A 16,155-nucleotide genomic window follows, 5' to 3' on the forward strand; every position below is an offset into this window, starting at 1 on the left:
TACACCTCCCCAAGACACACTATAGACCCATCCCCGTGGCAGATTCCCCCCCACAGAAGCCCCCATAGCACCCTTTATAGCACATGCTCCTGTATGGCACCCCGGCAACCCCCCCCAACAGCCACAGCATACTCCCCACTGTGCACGCACCCCTGTGATACGCCCCTGCTCAGCTTTGAGTGGAAGCCCCCTTGCCTTTGCTATGGAGGGAAGAGCACCTGCACATTACTCTGCTTTTACCTCTCCTCACTCAAGCAAGGATTTTGAGAGACACAGAAAGGAGAGCATTTTACTCTTGAGGGAAGAATTTATGGTTGATATCTAAAGGATGGTTAATATGCTGATTACATCTATTGTTTCCTGCAAAAGTGAATGGCCCATCTTGAATACTAAGGAGCAAGAGCCTGGGGCGGGCATAGAAGGGCAGTCTGAGCCCTTCTAGGTTTCTGCTACTTCAAAGGCAGTAGGGAGTGAAATGACCTGGCCTTTGTGACCAGACAGGAGCTGGTACTTGCTCTGTTTGTCCTAGTGCCGCATCTCAAGCCAAGCCCTGAGCTTCAGAGCCCCAAGCTTCAGTGTCCCCGTCAGAAACAAAATGATAGTACTTCTCCCCACAGTGTTTGCAAAGATGAAAGATAACGCAAAAGATAGTATAGTAACAGGCACAGTAGGTGTGCTGCCAAAATAGGACTTAGTAGACCTAAAAAGTGCCTAGTGCATAAAAAGTGCCTGGTATGGTAACTGTTAGCTCTTTTCACTGTTAACTATTATTATTGATTTACTGTGATAGTGATTTATTATTGTCATCCACGAGGGTTTCAAGTGTGAACAGAGCAATATTTGGAACTTCCACAGCTACAATGCTAAGAGTTTTTGCTTTGACCACAAATGTCATTCTGAACATTTAAGTATATGCTTGGGGTTTTTTTTTCCCCCATGCCTGATCCCCCACTAGAGTGAGTGCCTTGAAAGCAGGCACTGTCCATACCCTCGTCCCCAGGACTGAGCACAGTTGCTCATGGAAGATGTTAGGAATTGGATGATTGGCACCGTTTCTTGATGAGCAAGTCATCCCAATATTAAAACTGTTTGGCTAGTCCGAGCTGTGCTTTTAAAACAAAGTCACCAGCAGCACCTTCAAAGCTACAAAGCCACGGTCGTGTTCTCATTTACATGCTACTCTGTCAATTAATGTTAATGCCAATTAAATGGGACATTAAGCCGCTAGTAGGCGTGCAACTCTGCGTGTTAGCATCCTCTTCACTTCAGTTAGTGACCTGAATTCATTGCCTCCCATCCCTTGCCAAGGCTCTTCCTCACACGCCCCCCCCCCCCCAGCCAGCCCCAGCCAGGACAGACAGACAGACAGCCAGACATGGCTCTGCACTGTGTCTGGTTTAGGAGCAGGGTCAGTGATGACAGTGAGTGTGGCTGCCTCCTGGTGAATCCCAACCATAGTATGACCATAGTTACTGGAATGCATCTGACTAGCGACAACCCCATCTTTAATAAATTCCTCCTGGAAGCAGGAAAAGCAAGTGTTAGTGCCCAGGAGTGCAGGGTACGTGTCTGTCCCTAAAGCATCCCGTCTTCAAGAAGTCATTGCCGACAGCCCTTGCAGCAGTGGTTTGGCCCCAGAGGGGCTCTCCCCTGGTTTGCTGCAGGCTGGGCCCTGTTTTAGGTAAACTGTTCATGGCAAGCAAATGTACCTCTCCAGAAGGCCTGGTCTGACACAGCCCACAAGCTTGCATTTCATTTTTCAAACTCTTGCTATCATATTGCCGTTGGCAAAAGCTGCAGTGCTTAATTCTTCCCTCCCTCTGTGCCTCAGGCACTTCAGTCATTTAAAAGTGCTTCTTTTCCTTCATCTAGAGAAGTAAAAATAATTATAATAGAAAATGGGTAATTTGCAGCTACAGTGCCAGGCTGATAATCAAAAACTTGTAAATGGAAACATGAACATATGTTTATCACTTCTTGAAATTAGAATGCAGTTGAAAGTAGCTGTGGCCTCGAAGAGGGCATTGTGGAAGGGAAAGAGACTCCCTTGTTCTTTTGTCTCAAGAGCAGTTGAATAAAGGAAGATGTCCCTGGGCGCTGCTCAGCTGTTGGGTGGACCCTCAGGTGATCGCTTGTGGATTGATCACTCCCCTGTGTAAAATCTTGTAGGGGCTCCCCAGCCACCACCATCAGGATCAAGTTTGATCTTGTCAATGGAGAATACAAGGCCTTTGGCAACCTGGCGGTGAAGAACCTTGTCATCCCCCCCCCCCCCCCCCCCCCGCACCTTGGCTACTGTGTTGACCCTCTTGCAGCCAACACACGCCCCGTGGCCTTCCACAGGCTCAGGCTTTGCAGATGCTGGTACTTCTTCCCACCTCATTTATCTGCCTAACTCCTGTTCATCCTTCAAAACCCAAAACACCTGTTGCTTCCCCTGGCAGCCTTTCATGCTCCCTTTGTGTCCTTCCCTCATCCTGGCTGGGCTGGAAGTACTCCTCTGTGCACACAGGCTCCCTCTGTGTTTGTTTATGCCAGTTCTTACCACACAGGGTTGTGAACATTGGTCAGCCCGTCTGCCCCCTTACCAAAGATAGGTGAACCGTCTATGCAGAGGGTAGCTTCTCTGGCTGTCTCCCTGGTTCCTGGCGTACTGTCTGACACATAGTAGGTACGGACTGATGTTTACGGAATGAAGGAATTATTAATGGCAGTGGAGTTTGGAATAATTTTCAAGTTTGTCTTTAAAAAGCACAGTTATCACATAGTCATGGATAAAATAAATCCCAGAATGCATTCCACAGCCAACTGGAATGTTTGGATCCTCTCTGTCCATGTTCCTTTTGGTGATGAGTTAAGGGGTGGATCATGAGGTCAGCCTGCCCAGGTTTCAAGTCAAAAGTAAAACTGGCCTGAGAGACATCATGGTTTCGCTTCTGTCTTACGTCCTGCGTGCCTGTGTACCACAATCAGAACAGCAAAGTGTTCACTGCTTTGCATCTTATTTCTGTGATGAAATTGGAGGGATTGAAGGCCACATTTCAGATGCTTTCAGCATGAAAAGGTCAGTCTCTAATGAAATGTCTGTGAGCCCAGGGAGCGAGTTTTTGTCCATTTATGCCCTCGCTCTGTAAGCCGGAGTCCAGCTCTCTGCCTAGTGAGTGGGCACGTCTGCCAGCCTCTGGGTTTCTCATCACCGCACTTTGAGTCAATTCCAGACTCATGGGTCAGTAGGAGTGCAAGTTTACATTTAAATTAGGCCCCTGGTTTCCAGTTGACTTAATTTTTATCAGCAGGTTAACTTGCTGGAGGCTTGCTTTTAAGCTAATCAGGTACTTCTCGTGCCCCAAGCCCTGGGGAAGGAGGGGGTAGGTATGGTTCCTGCCCTAAGGGCCTCACCTGTAAGCCACTCAGGTAAAGTGGGGACGTTCCAGAGCCATCCCTGGCCTCGGGCTGTGCCATCATGGGACTCTGTGGTGTGCCGCTTGCTCTGCCAGCTCCAGGGATCCAGGGAAGAGAGAGGAGAGGCACCTGAGCTGGGAGGTGGGGGGGAGAGGTCACACTTGCCACTGACCAGATCTCTTCACTTGTCTCCATCTCCCTGACCTGAGGACCGTGCGGCTGGACTGGGTGGATGAGGTCAGCCTGCCCAGGTTTCAAGTCAAAAGTGAAACTGGCCCGAGAGACATCATGGTTTGGCTTCTGTCACTTTGTCTGGGTCCCCTGTGTCTGGGTCTGAGTTAGGACACATTGCTTGACTGTGTGATGGGCGGTGAGTGAGTCCAAGTAGGGAGGGGAGGTATCTGGCAGCCTGGATTTGCCAGAGGAGTCTCTGGAGCTGAGGAAGGGCTGCTCTATGAGCAGGCTCATTTCTCCATTCCGCCAGTGTTTCCCAAGGCCAGATTACGCTCGGGTCCTGTGCTAGACAGAGGTTATAAAAGCAGTGAGCCGAGCCGGGCTCTCGGGGCCCGAAGTTGGTAATCCAGTGGGGGCGGCGTGCAGGTGCAGTCCCTCGCTCACCTGCGCACGTGCCCTAGCACTGCAGGCCCCAGGCGGGTGTGCTTCACGGACCAGGCAGTGCTTCTTCCCAAATGTGTCCGTGCCCGGTGTGCTTCGTAAGTACACATAACCTTATTAAACATTAAATATTATATAACCTGATGGATTGTGAGTATAAAAGGAAAGAATAGGGTTTTTTGAGTAATGAATGCTTTGAAGAGACTTGAAAAGGTGAGAGTGGCTTCCCCCTGCCCCCAATCCCCCATCCTCGTTCTGTGGGGTGTTGAGGGAAGAACTGGACTGTCAGATTGGTGGTGGCAGAGGCAGGGGAATCCAAAAGTCAAGCCCGATTCCATCCTTGTGTTCTTCCTGTGCATCCTCAGCTGCCCTCTCCACCTGAAAGAACCTGGAATGGGGAACTGTCACTGCCTGATGGGGTTTGTGAAAGCTCAGTCCCTGCTCCAAAAACAAAGTCTATGCCCTGCATCAAATCACTTACTTGTATAGGTTTACTTTCAAGCAAAAGCTCGCTTAGACAGTTTTTGCTTGACTCCCTGCTTTGACATCGTTTCTGCTCTACCAGCCAGCCAGAGTTGGGTAAGAGGGCTTCTGGGGCACCTGGGTGCTAGGTTCCTGCTGGGCTGGGGCTGGGGCCTTTCCTGCTAGGAGCTGAGGTTTATGGGGCCACCTCTCTGCCTTGTCAACAGCTTGGGGTCCAGCCAAGGACAGAGGGGAGCAGGGGAGGGACGAGTTCTGGCGTGCATTTGGGACAGGCTGGACAAGGGAGTGAGGAGTGGGACACCTCTTTGAGGAGGTAGCCCAAAGGATGGGAGGAAGGCCAGGGTCCTGCATTAACAGAGGGATGGAGAAGGGAGGTCAGAGAAAGAGTGAAGAAGCAGAGTATATAGGATTCAATGATGCACAAATTGTAGGGCTCCGTTACCTTCTCTTTTTTTTAAGATTTTATTTATTTGAGAGAGAGAGCGCACGAGTGGTGGGGAGGGGCAGGGAGAGGGAGAAGCAGGCTCCCCGCGGAGCAGGGAGCCCAATGCGGGGCTCGATCCCAGGACCCTGGCCTGATCCGAAGGCAGACGCTTGGCCAACTGAGCCACCCAGGCGCCCCACGGCTCCCTTTCTTTCAAGGGGGCCAGAATCACTACCACACAACTTACTGGATGATGGTGCTGTTCGTTTATGAAAAATTAGCGAAGGGGATATGGATAAACTGAGGGGATGGGAGCATTCGGGTGGAGAGAAGAGCCCCAAGGAGAGGACGGAAGCAAGTGGCTCCCGACCAGGTGCCTACATCATATATTCGGCAAACACTTACTAAGCACCTTCTGTGTACTGGGTTGAAGGCCAGGAATGCGAAGAACAAGCATGTTGGTCTCAGGCATAGAGGAGGAAGAGCCTATCCAGGAGGCTCTTCCACCTGACGCCGCCGTAGACAGGGCTGATGATACGGGGTGAGGAGCCACACTTGTGGAGAAACGGGGCGTCATGGCAGGCTGAGTTTCAGGAGATGGTACACGGGGGTCCTAGGGGGCCAGGCCCCAGACAGAGGCCAGAAATTCACCTTAGGAAGTTGAGGCGAGGTAGGGAATGGAGGCAGAGGTCAGGCTAAAAAGAGGACTTTCAGGGGTACGGACGCAGAAGGAGAAAGGGTTTTGGGGTCTCAAATGCAGCCTTTATTGCACGCAGGATTCTGATTGAGGAAAACAGGAACCAGAGAGCCGCTGATAAACGATCTGTTTGATTGCTCAGAAAATAATGGCTTCAACTCCAATGAGCATTTTATAGTTTCTGAGCATTTTATGGTTTTCTATTATTTTTTAATTAAGCAAGTTTTTTTTTTTATTAGGAGGTTTTTAACAATATCACTTTTGTCCCTTTTGCATTATTCCATGACTCATTGGAAGGTGTGAGGTTTTTTGCAATGACATTTTTTTAAACCATCCCTAAGTCTCATTTTATTTACAGGATCACCTCTTAGGAACCTCTTAATCCATGCCTAAGTATTTTTATAAAGTGGAATAGACATGGGAAATGATGGGAAAACACTAATAAGGTGACATTTCTGAAGCGGTGATTCCTTACATTGGCACGTGTGGCATGTCTTCCCCCTTTTAACATCTCCATTGTTTCCATAAAATCGGGGGAAACAGTTTATCACGAACTCATTTTGCACTTTGAATTCTTTTTAATCGTCTCTTGAGTGAATGTGCATCTCACTGGTTAAGCGCATTGAGCTCCTGTTGTTCACTGCATTTGCTTGCGGACTTCTCGAGCTGCCACCAATGCTGTGTGTTTGTTCTTGGAGAGGCACAGCTGCATTTGCATCCAAAGTGATGCCCAGCCTCTCTCCAGGGTGGGGAGGGTTGGCGATTTATTGGATCTCCATCCTCTCTCCTAGGAAAAGAGGCTGCTGTGCATCTGTTCGCTTTTGCTCTCAAAATTAAAGTGAATTTAATATGGTTTTGAGAATTGTGCAGCCCCACTTAAGCACCGTGCTGTTGAGGACCTGGGAATTGGAGCTGTCCATCCCCCCGTCCCCCCAAGCACGGGCTCCCAGCCCCTTGCAAAAATGAGAAGTGCTGTTGTCACCTTGTGCACACCCAAGAGAGACAGCTTGAGAGCCTGTGGTGTGAGGGCAGATTCCAGCTCTCTCCTCCTTGCTAGGTAACCTTGAATGAATTAGTTCACTTTTCCAGCCCCGGTCTCCTCCTCATCTGCAAAAGGGGAATAACAGCATCGAATTGAAATAATATGTGTAAAGCAACTAGCAGCCGTGCCCCCATAAATGGTTAGTAATGATACCGTTCTGCTCACGTGCTTCCTTGGTTCCTGCACTTAGAGTCGTTTAGCCTCCCTTCTGGGTCCCCCTGCATTCTGTGGGTAGGGTACCCATACTGCACTGGGTTACGGCTCCTGGCTCATGTGGCTCTTCCAGCAGCCGTGGGCCACCTCTGGGCTGAGATGCTGCTGAATCTCCTGGGGCCCCACACCTGGGCCAGGCACTGGCTGGCTGGGTCTGTAGAGCCCACGGTGCCCTTCTTTCCCAGGCACGGTTCCTCCTAGTATTGCCTCCAGCCTGGGATTTCGAGGCCCTAGCTGAGGACCTCGACCTTTCTCCCTCTGACCTGGAGCTGGGTGGAAGGTGAGGGCTGGGCACAGATTCAGGATTGGGCTCCAGATACACTGTTCTGGGAGGAGCAGAGGATGTGGGCCCCCAGACCATCAGTCAGTGGATGGGTGATTCCTGAACACCAGGGGAGGAGGCGGGGGGGCTGGGGGCCTTCAGAGAAACACTTGCTTTGGAACAGCAGAGGAGAAATGCCTGGAACAGGAGCACTGAGGCATGGCTGTGAGAAACTTTAACAGACCATCAGGGGGATGGGTTGGCAGGGCCAGGGGAGGGGTGAAATTAAGGAAGGCCATTTTGCACCCTTGTGCCAGGATTCTGGTGTTCACTGTCCCCCGGACACAGCCAGCCTGCCCCGGGCCACAGACGTGGACCACCTTACTTCCAGCAGCTGCCTCAGAGGTGCACCCCATGATTCTCAAGAGCCCTGAATCCCATCATCAGCCATCCAAAAGCAGTCCAAAGCCATTGGCAGTGGGTCAGCAGCTTCATCTTCAGATGAACCGCCACACGTGATTAGCTTTCCCTCTCTTAATATCACGGGTGGTAGGCAGGCTTCCTCCTCTCAGAATAACCTCTGGCTTCTGGATCATTTGGCAGGAATATATGTGGAATCATTGGTGGAGTTTTTAATCTGTTTTTTTTTTTTTTCCCCTTCACATTACTCAAAAATGTACTTTCTTGATCTAAGGCTTGCTGTAAAAACTGCTTTGCAAAAAAAAAAGGGGGGGGGACTTTTTACAAAACTTAGAGGCGCCAGTCATACAGTGAGATCCGTTATATGGTTTCTCCCTCAGTCGCTCTCTTTTTGTCACAAATGTTTTGTGCTCTGCAGGCCTCTCTATATTATCATTTCTGTCAAAGTTAAACACACAACCAGGTTCCTCCCAGTATTGGAGGAACTCACTGACTGAGTCTCTGACGTTCTTAGGAATTTTTACAAAGATCATAGGGAGGGTTTCATGACATCTCCAAGCTCTTCTTATTTTCCAAAATGTTTTCCTTTCACAGTAAAAATGTTCCAAGTAGGACTAAATTGGAAGGTGATTTTATTTATTTTTATTATTTATTTTTTAGAAGATTTTATTTATTTATTTTAGAAAGAGCCGGGAGGAGGAGCAGCGGGAGAGGGAGTCTTAAGCCCCGATGTGGGGCTCGATCTCACGACCCTGAGATCCTGCCCTGAGTCGAAACCAAGAGTTAGACGCTTAACCAACTGAGCCACCCAGGCAGCCCTGGAAGGTGATTTTAAATAATCACTTCTGAGGTATCGGGGTGAGGAGCGTTTTATGTTTTTTTATGCAACAAACTGTGCAGTGGTTTTTTTTATGGTTCCTTCTTGGATCCTGCTATTGAGAGGAAATCAGATAACTCCTTTTTGTAAGTTGAAGTTATGAAATCCTCCCTGAAGGCTTTTAGAAATAAGGTACTTCTCCCCTGGAATGATGTCAGTGACTTCTGCCTCAACGTAAGGAAATGGGAGTAAGAGAATCACTCCAGGTCCTTTCCAGCCTTATTTCTCTGAATTTATTATCTTCTGCATCCCCTGCATTTGTCCCACAGTGCCAGTCTCATGAGGCCTAGGGAGGCGGCTCATGTGTCATGAGGCATTCCTTGGATGAAACCTAAAAATCTCCATAACCAAAGAGCTTGGTTTATAAGGCAGTGTCACAGTGTGATAGAAGTCAGCCCAAGCTCCAGTTCTAGCTCTGTTACCTTCATGTGTGACCTTGAATAAGCAACATCACCTCTCTGGTCCTCTGTTTCCTCAATTATAAAATGGGGGGTTTGACCAGGTGTTAACATTCTGCAAATAGAAGCACAAAACCTGCAGCGTTCAATATTTTGATGACCAATGATTAAGCATTGGTCATCTAGATATAGCATTCCCTCTGCTTAAGGAAAAATCCGGCTTCCAATCTTTGTTTTCGTGACAATTTCTTTTTTTTTTTTAAGATTTTTTATTTATTTGACAGATAGGGAGAGAGCACAAGCAGGCAGAGTGGCAGGCAGAGGGAGAGGGAGAAGCAGGCTCCCCGCTGAGCAGGGAGCCCGATGCGGGACTCGATCCCAGGACCCTGGGATCATGACCCGAGCCGAAGGCAGACGCTTAACCGACTGAGCCACGCAGGTGCCCCATGGCAATTTCTTTAAAATGCAGGAGATGAAAGTCTTTCTTGAAATTTGTAATAAGGAATCATAAAATGTCATGACTTTTAAAGATTTGCAGCAAATCTTGGAGAAACATACCTTGAAAAATAAACACTTCATATTATGTGGGGGAGAAAGAAGATTGGTTCCTTTCATTCCAGCAAAAGCAGGAATTTCACTAAGAGCCGTCACTTAGCAAATGTTTGTGGAGACCTGTCGCTTTCAGGGCCCTGTGCTCCCCATAGCATGTGTTTGAGATAGAAGTCACGCACACCCTTGCTTTTATCTGAAAGAGAATAGTGCTTGTCATTTCTTGTCAGGAAACTTCATCTTCGCTTTGGGGTTCGGAGACACACTCCCATTCATCTCTTCAGTGCCCCTGATTTGAACAGTGTGAGATCAGTGCGTATTTCCCTTAGCTGTATTAATGCCTTTTTGGTGCACAATTGATAAACCTGATCGTATATTAATCCAAAACCACATTTCCAGGAGACAGGTAACTGGGAGGTCCAAGAGCTCTGCCTTCATGTATGCTGGAACATGGCTGCGGTGTACTTTGGGGGGCTAAGAGGGCCCTTTTTCACGGCATAGGGCCTCCCGTCTTGCTATGTGGCTCACCCACACAAAGAGCTGTGCTCAGTAACAAGCAGAGGGATTGTGTGCTCATCTGGTGAGAAAACCACCCTTCCAGGAGGCAGGAAAACCTTTAGAAACATCATGCAGAATTTCTCAGAGAAAGTGTTCAAAAGATAGATTTCCTTTGGCTTTGGTGTAGACCACTGAGTTGGTGAACAGTGGCTTGGCCCCACTCCTGTGGAAAAGACAGAAGACACACTTGCCTGGGACTTTGGTCTACTTACTGTGCCTTTCTTTCTTTCCATAACAACCTGGCAGCCCCACTGGGAGCCTGGTATAAAAACCAAGGTTCTTGCCTCCCGCCCTGCACTATTAGCCGGCTTCCAGGCAGCCTCCAGAAGCCCCAGCCGATCTCTGAAGACCACCTGCAGCACAGTGCTTCTTGGGCACACAGTTCCTGAGGGCCTCCACTGTTTACCTGACACAGGCTCAACAAGGTTCTCAGGGCGCCTCTTTACTGCGCGTCCGTCTTTGCTTTCTTAAAACTACAAAGGGAATACACGCTTAGGGAAAAAGCTCACTCGCATAAAGGAGTCCCAGTAATGGCCATTCCTCTCGCTGTCCCTGCAGCAAGCCTCCCCTTTCTCAGAGGTAATAACTTGCTGTCTGCAGAGCACCCATCCAGCGATGTACACACATACAGAGGCATTCTTAGTCTATATTATTTCTGTATTCTACGGCCACAGAGATCGCTTTGTGTAACCAAAATGAGAACACTATCATCCCGTCTGTAACTTGCCCTTTTTTCTTATGCAACATTTACTCATTCATAACCTCTAATGTCAGCATGTGTAGAATTATGTGACTCTTTAATAGCTGCACAGCATCATCGGAGACTTAACCATTCCCCTGTTGGTAGACATTTGGGTCTCTAATTTTTCACGATTACAGATAAACCCTCAGAGAACAGCCGTGTAACATATGCTTGCAGGCATCTGGCCATGTTTATTAATAATTCCACTGCATTTATTTAAAGATGTGCCCCCCTGGTACGTACAGATACCAGTGCAGCCCTGTTTGAGCTGTGAGGGTAATTTATTGGAAGTCTCTTAAATCCTTGGTACCCCCTTCACACTCACCTAGTCACGGTTTTGCTTTAAGAACGAGACATGTTTTCTTCATGGTCTTAGCACTCTGCTGCAGGAAGGGATGTTGCCTAGAGCTGTCCCCAGGGGCCCAGGCGCGAGGCTGCTGCTTTTCTTCGCCCGTGCACCGGGGACCTGACTGGCCCACGTGCTGGAGGCAGGAAGTGGAATTCTGCTCGATACCATTAAAAGAAGCACAGAGTGTTTGGGATGGTTTTTGTCAAAACTGAAACTCCCCTCTGGCCCCTCTGTTGGGTGCGTTAATTTTCCAGGGCTGCCATCACAAATTACCACCAACTTGGTGCTTTAAAACGGCAGAAATGTATTCTCTTACCATTCTGGAAGCTGAAATCAGAAATCCGTTTCAAGGCTCAAATCAAGCCTTCCCTTCAGAGGGCATCCGTTCAGGGGTGAGCTGCTCCTTGCCTCTTCCAGCTTCTGGTGGTTGCTGGCACTCCGTGGCCTTGGCCTGCATCACTCCAGTCTTCAGGGCTGGCATCTCCAGATTCCTCTCTGCCCGGTCTTCACATGGCCTTCTCTGTGTATGTTCAGACCTCCCTTTCCCTCCCTGGGAAGGATCCTGGTGATTGCATTCGGGGCCCTCTAGACGATCCAGGATAATCTCCCTATGTCAGGGTCCTTAACTTAATCACATCTGCAAAGACCCTTTCCCAAATAAGGTAACATCTGCAGGAACCAGGGATGAGGAGGTGATATCTTTGGGGGACATTATTCAGTCTGTTGCAGTGAGATTTCCAACCTGTTTTCCAACATATTTTAACCGCTGGATATTTTAACCGCTGGAGCATGCTTGATGTTTCCTCTGGACTCTTTCAGAAGGGTGTATTTTCATGCATAAGGAAGGCGGAAATAGATGTTCTTTTATTCTGTGCATTGAGAAATGGGCTAGAAGGTCAAGGTCAGACAAAATCTCTGACGAGCTCCTTTACCTGGAGAATGCATAGCATGAACCGCATGTACAACTGCTATGAATTAAATTACAAACGTGCCTGTCTTCCCGTTTTAATTTGGAAATATTTCCCTGCATAATAATTTGTATGCCCTAGCTAGAAGTTGAGAAGCCGTCTGTTCTCTCTCCCCCCTGCAGATCAAACCATATCCAGACCATGAAATTCATCTTTTAAATCTGCCCAGAAGAGGTGCATATGAGTGTTCGACTGTTGTCAAAGGCAGTGGAGGGTGTTGGGCAATATTAAAGGCATAGGGCCTGGAGAAGCACATTCCTCTCAGGTGGTTGGCGGCATTAAAATACACAGATGAGGTTCGTGAGCACACATTTAACTGACCGAGTGGCTGCTCTTTCAAACTCTCCAGTCCTCCCTGGGAAAGGCATATTACAGTTTTGGACTTGGCCCTGCCCTTGCCATGTGAATGCTAATGCCTCATAGTTCCATTTCCCAATTTCACAGCAGACCTGCATGCTCACAAATTAAACTGCATCGCTCAGCATTATCGTGTGCATTCCAGGATTTTGTCCAAAATGGCCCAAACTACTGCCTATTTCAGCAGAACTCCCTTTGGCCACCACCTGTTAATATAGAGACATTAGGACAGCGATTTGAGAGTGCAGACCAGGCAGGTAGAGCACACACGGCCCTGCAGAAGTCCCCGAGCAGACGGCAGTGGCCCCGGGGAATGAGCGTGGGGTGACGTCGGCTTCCTCCGTTCAGACAAAGGGTAGGGCATAGGTGGACCTTCCCCACCAGAAACAGAAAGGTGATGTGGCTGCCAGTCCAGTCCAGCTTCTCATAAAGAATCTTGAGGGGCATCTGGGTGGCTCAGTCGGTGAAGCATCTGCCTCCAGCTCAAGTCATGATCCCAGGGTCCTGGAATGGAGCCCCGGGCTCCGGGCTCAGCTGGAAGTCTGCTTCCCCTCCCCCTCTGCCCCCCCCCCCCCGCTCATTCTCTCTCCCTTTCTCAAATAAATAAAATCCTAAAAAAAATCTTGAATGTGAATGACTAGAATTTAAAAAATAACAAATCAATTGAAAGAAGTGAAATAAAGAGAGCCCTGAATATGGCTGATTTTTGTCACTTTCTAAGTCAGTGAGGGGAGTTTAAAAACGTACCAAAATGCCCACCACTGACTCAGGTTGCCAATCGTAAAGGAAACATAGTGCTCACCTTCCCAAAAGAATAGACTAAACGCTGTTAATTTTTGGAATCAAATACTAAGTGCATATGGCTTTTTAAAAAATTCAACTAATTCAGAAGGGCTTTTAATAAAAAGTTACAGCTCCACCCCTGCCTCCTTGCATACCCCCCGAAGGTAGCCTCTTTGGTTTATTAAAATTGTTTTGGGGGTTACATGCACAGCTCTAAATTTTATCCAGGAAAGATGGCCACTGAGTCCTGTTACAAAAGATAGACTTAACTCATTTATACTCTGCACCCTTCCTCCTTCCTCTCATTTTTGATGGTTCTGTTACTTTTTTATTCTTTTGTTACCTTTTTACCTTTACTTTAAAAAATACACCTTCAGGGCGCCTGGGTGGCTCAGTTGGTTAAGCGACTGCCTTCGGCTCAGGTCATGATCCTGGAGTCCCGGGATCGAGTCCCGCATCGGGCTCCCTGCTCGGCAGGGAGTCTGCTTCTCCCTCTGACCCTCTTCCCTCTCATGCTTTCTATCTCTCATTCTCTCTCTCTCAAATAAATAAATAAAATCTTAAAAATATATATATATATATACTTTCAGGGCGCCAGGGTGGCTCAGTCCGGTAAGCATCCCACTCTTGGTTTTGGCTCAGGTCATGATCTCAGGGTCCTGAGATCCAGCCCAAGTGGGCTCCACACTCAGCAGGGAGTCTGAAATTCTCTCCCCCCCCCGCCCTTCCCCCTTTTTGCATGTGCGCTCGCTCTCTCAAGTAAATAAAATCTTTGAAAAATGTGTGTGTGTGTGTATATATATATATATATACTTTCTCTTGAGTCACAGATGGTAAATTGCCTACCCAATATCCATTCCTCCCTTCTTTACAAACAAACCCAGTTTTGGTGAGAGCATCAGTGTGCTATCTAAAAACTATACTTTTCAGTTTAGGATTTAGTCAGTTTTATCCTTTGGATAGGGGTGGTCATGTTCCTGGGTTCTGGCCAGGAGTTATAAGCAGAAAGAAAGAAAAGAAATATATATATATATAAAGATATAAGCAGAAGTTGATGGGTGTTGCTTTAGGAATGTTCTTTATGAGGGCACTGACTCAGCAGGTAGGCCTCTTTTGCCCTTCTTTCTTGGACACAGATATGATGGCTGGAGCTGCAGCAGCCATTGGGTGATCATGAGACAATCTTGAGGGTAGATGGAAGGCATGTTCTAAGGATGACAGAGAAATCTAAAAGGATTCTGGGATGTTGATGACATCAGAGCTACTGCACTATTCCCTGACCTGCCTACCTTCCCAGCTTTTCTAGGAGAGAAGTTTATGCCCTGGCTTGTTTAAAGTACTATTTTCCCCTTATCAGATGCTCAGAACCAAATCTCTTGTTTCTTCTTGGTAAAGTAATCAGTGCCTAGACTCTCCGTGGGGTAAGAGGAAGACGTTGGTAGCTTCTCCCTCTTCTCCCCTCTTCCCTTTCCCCAGCCGCTTCCCATTGGTAGCTGTATTCTTACATTGCCAAGGGTTTAACATTATCTTTCTATTCTGTAGTCACAGTTAAACTTTCTGTGCCTTTTCGCTAGATTGACTCTAAAAGTTGAACACCATGAAATAGGATTTAAATCATTATGACCCCATAAATGCTCACACCAGGGTCAAGTAGCCCTGGACCACTCACAGGGCTCCTAATGCGAGGGTCAGATGTATTTTCTCATATTCCATAAAGAGCTTTAAATTATGTCACATTTTAATTCACATTATTTTTGGACCATGTTATGTCGCTTTTTGTTTTACATGGATTTTTTTTTTTTTTTTTTTTTTTTTTTACTGGTTGAGAGAAATGTTTTCACCATAACTGCATTTGACACAGCCTCTCCGGCCTTTCCTCTCTTTTTTCTTAGAGCCCCACACTTTGCTGTCCTCTCCAGCCTGTACAGCTCTCATCCTAGCTTCACCATCCTCCTAGGTTGGATCCCTGTCTTCTACTTTGTTGGGTTTCCTTCCTTGTTTGGCTGGAACACACCCTCAAAGAACTACTTAAGAGTACCTGAGAGGTAAACTTTGAGTCTATTCATATATAAAAATGTATTTCTTTTATCCCCATACTTAATTATCTAGCCAAATAGAGAATTCCAGATTCAAAGTCCTCTTTTCTTAGAAGGATGCAGGCATCGCTAGTTGTCTGTTGCATCTACTGTTGCAGGTGAGGGGTTAGATGCCAGTCATATCCTCAGCTTTTTGTCTGTGATCTTTCTTTTGTTTATTCCCTAGAAATCTTTAATGTCTCTTTTTAAAATTCTTAGCATTCTGATATTTCATATCAAGTGTAGTCTCAATTCAGTTGATTTTGGTTGCAAGTCACAGGACACCAACTCAAACTAGCTTAATGTCAAAAAGGGGATTTATTGGTTCATACAATTGAAATGCTCTGGGAAGTATAGACTTCAGGAGCAGTTCAGTCAGGGCTCTGGCTCTTTACTCTGATTCTTTTGGTTTAGGCAACTGGGTAGGTCTCAAAACAATCCTGAAAGAACAGAAAACAAGAAGTCAAGGCAGATTGGTGAACAATGCAGTGCAATCAGACCCTGGAGAAGGCTTCACAAAGGAGACCTTTTATTTTAAACTTGTAGCTGTGGTAAAGTACGTATATGACATAGACAAAGAATATATATATATATATATATTCTTATATATATATTCAAAGAATATATATGTCTGTCATTCAAAATATTTATATATATATTCAAAGAATATATATATATTCTTATATATATATACACACACACATATAACATAACAAAGAATTTATCATCTTAACAACTTTTAAGTATATAGGTCACTAATGTTAAGTATATTCACACTGTTGTGCAGCCATCTCCAAAACTCTTTCATGGTGGCAAAACTAAAACCATACCCACTACACAACTCCCCATTCCCTCTTCCCTCCAGCCCCTGGTATCCACATCCACCATTATACTGTCTCTATGAATTTGATTACTCTAGATGGTAGTGAAATATATATGGG

The 16,155-nt window shown here is 46.9% G+C and overlaps 1 protein-coding gene across 3 annotated transcripts in view; it reads left to right on the top strand.

Annotated features, from left to right (window-relative positions):
• Positions 1–16,155, top strand: part of NMNAT3 (nicotinamide nucleotide adenylyltransferase 3) — a 121,063-nt gene that overhangs the window by 19,950 nt on the left and 84,958 nt on the right. The gene's annotated exons all lie outside the window — the stretch shown is intronic.

This window comes from Eumetopias jubatus, unplaced genomic scaffold (assembly GCF_037043125.1).
Source record: "Eumetopias jubatus isolate StellerSeaLion01/CBP00866 unplaced genomic scaffold, mEumJub1_p1.0 scaffold_1, whole genome shotgun sequence".
NCBI classification, from domain to species: Eukaryota; Metazoa; Chordata; class Mammalia; order Carnivora; family Otariidae; genus Eumetopias; species Eumetopias jubatus.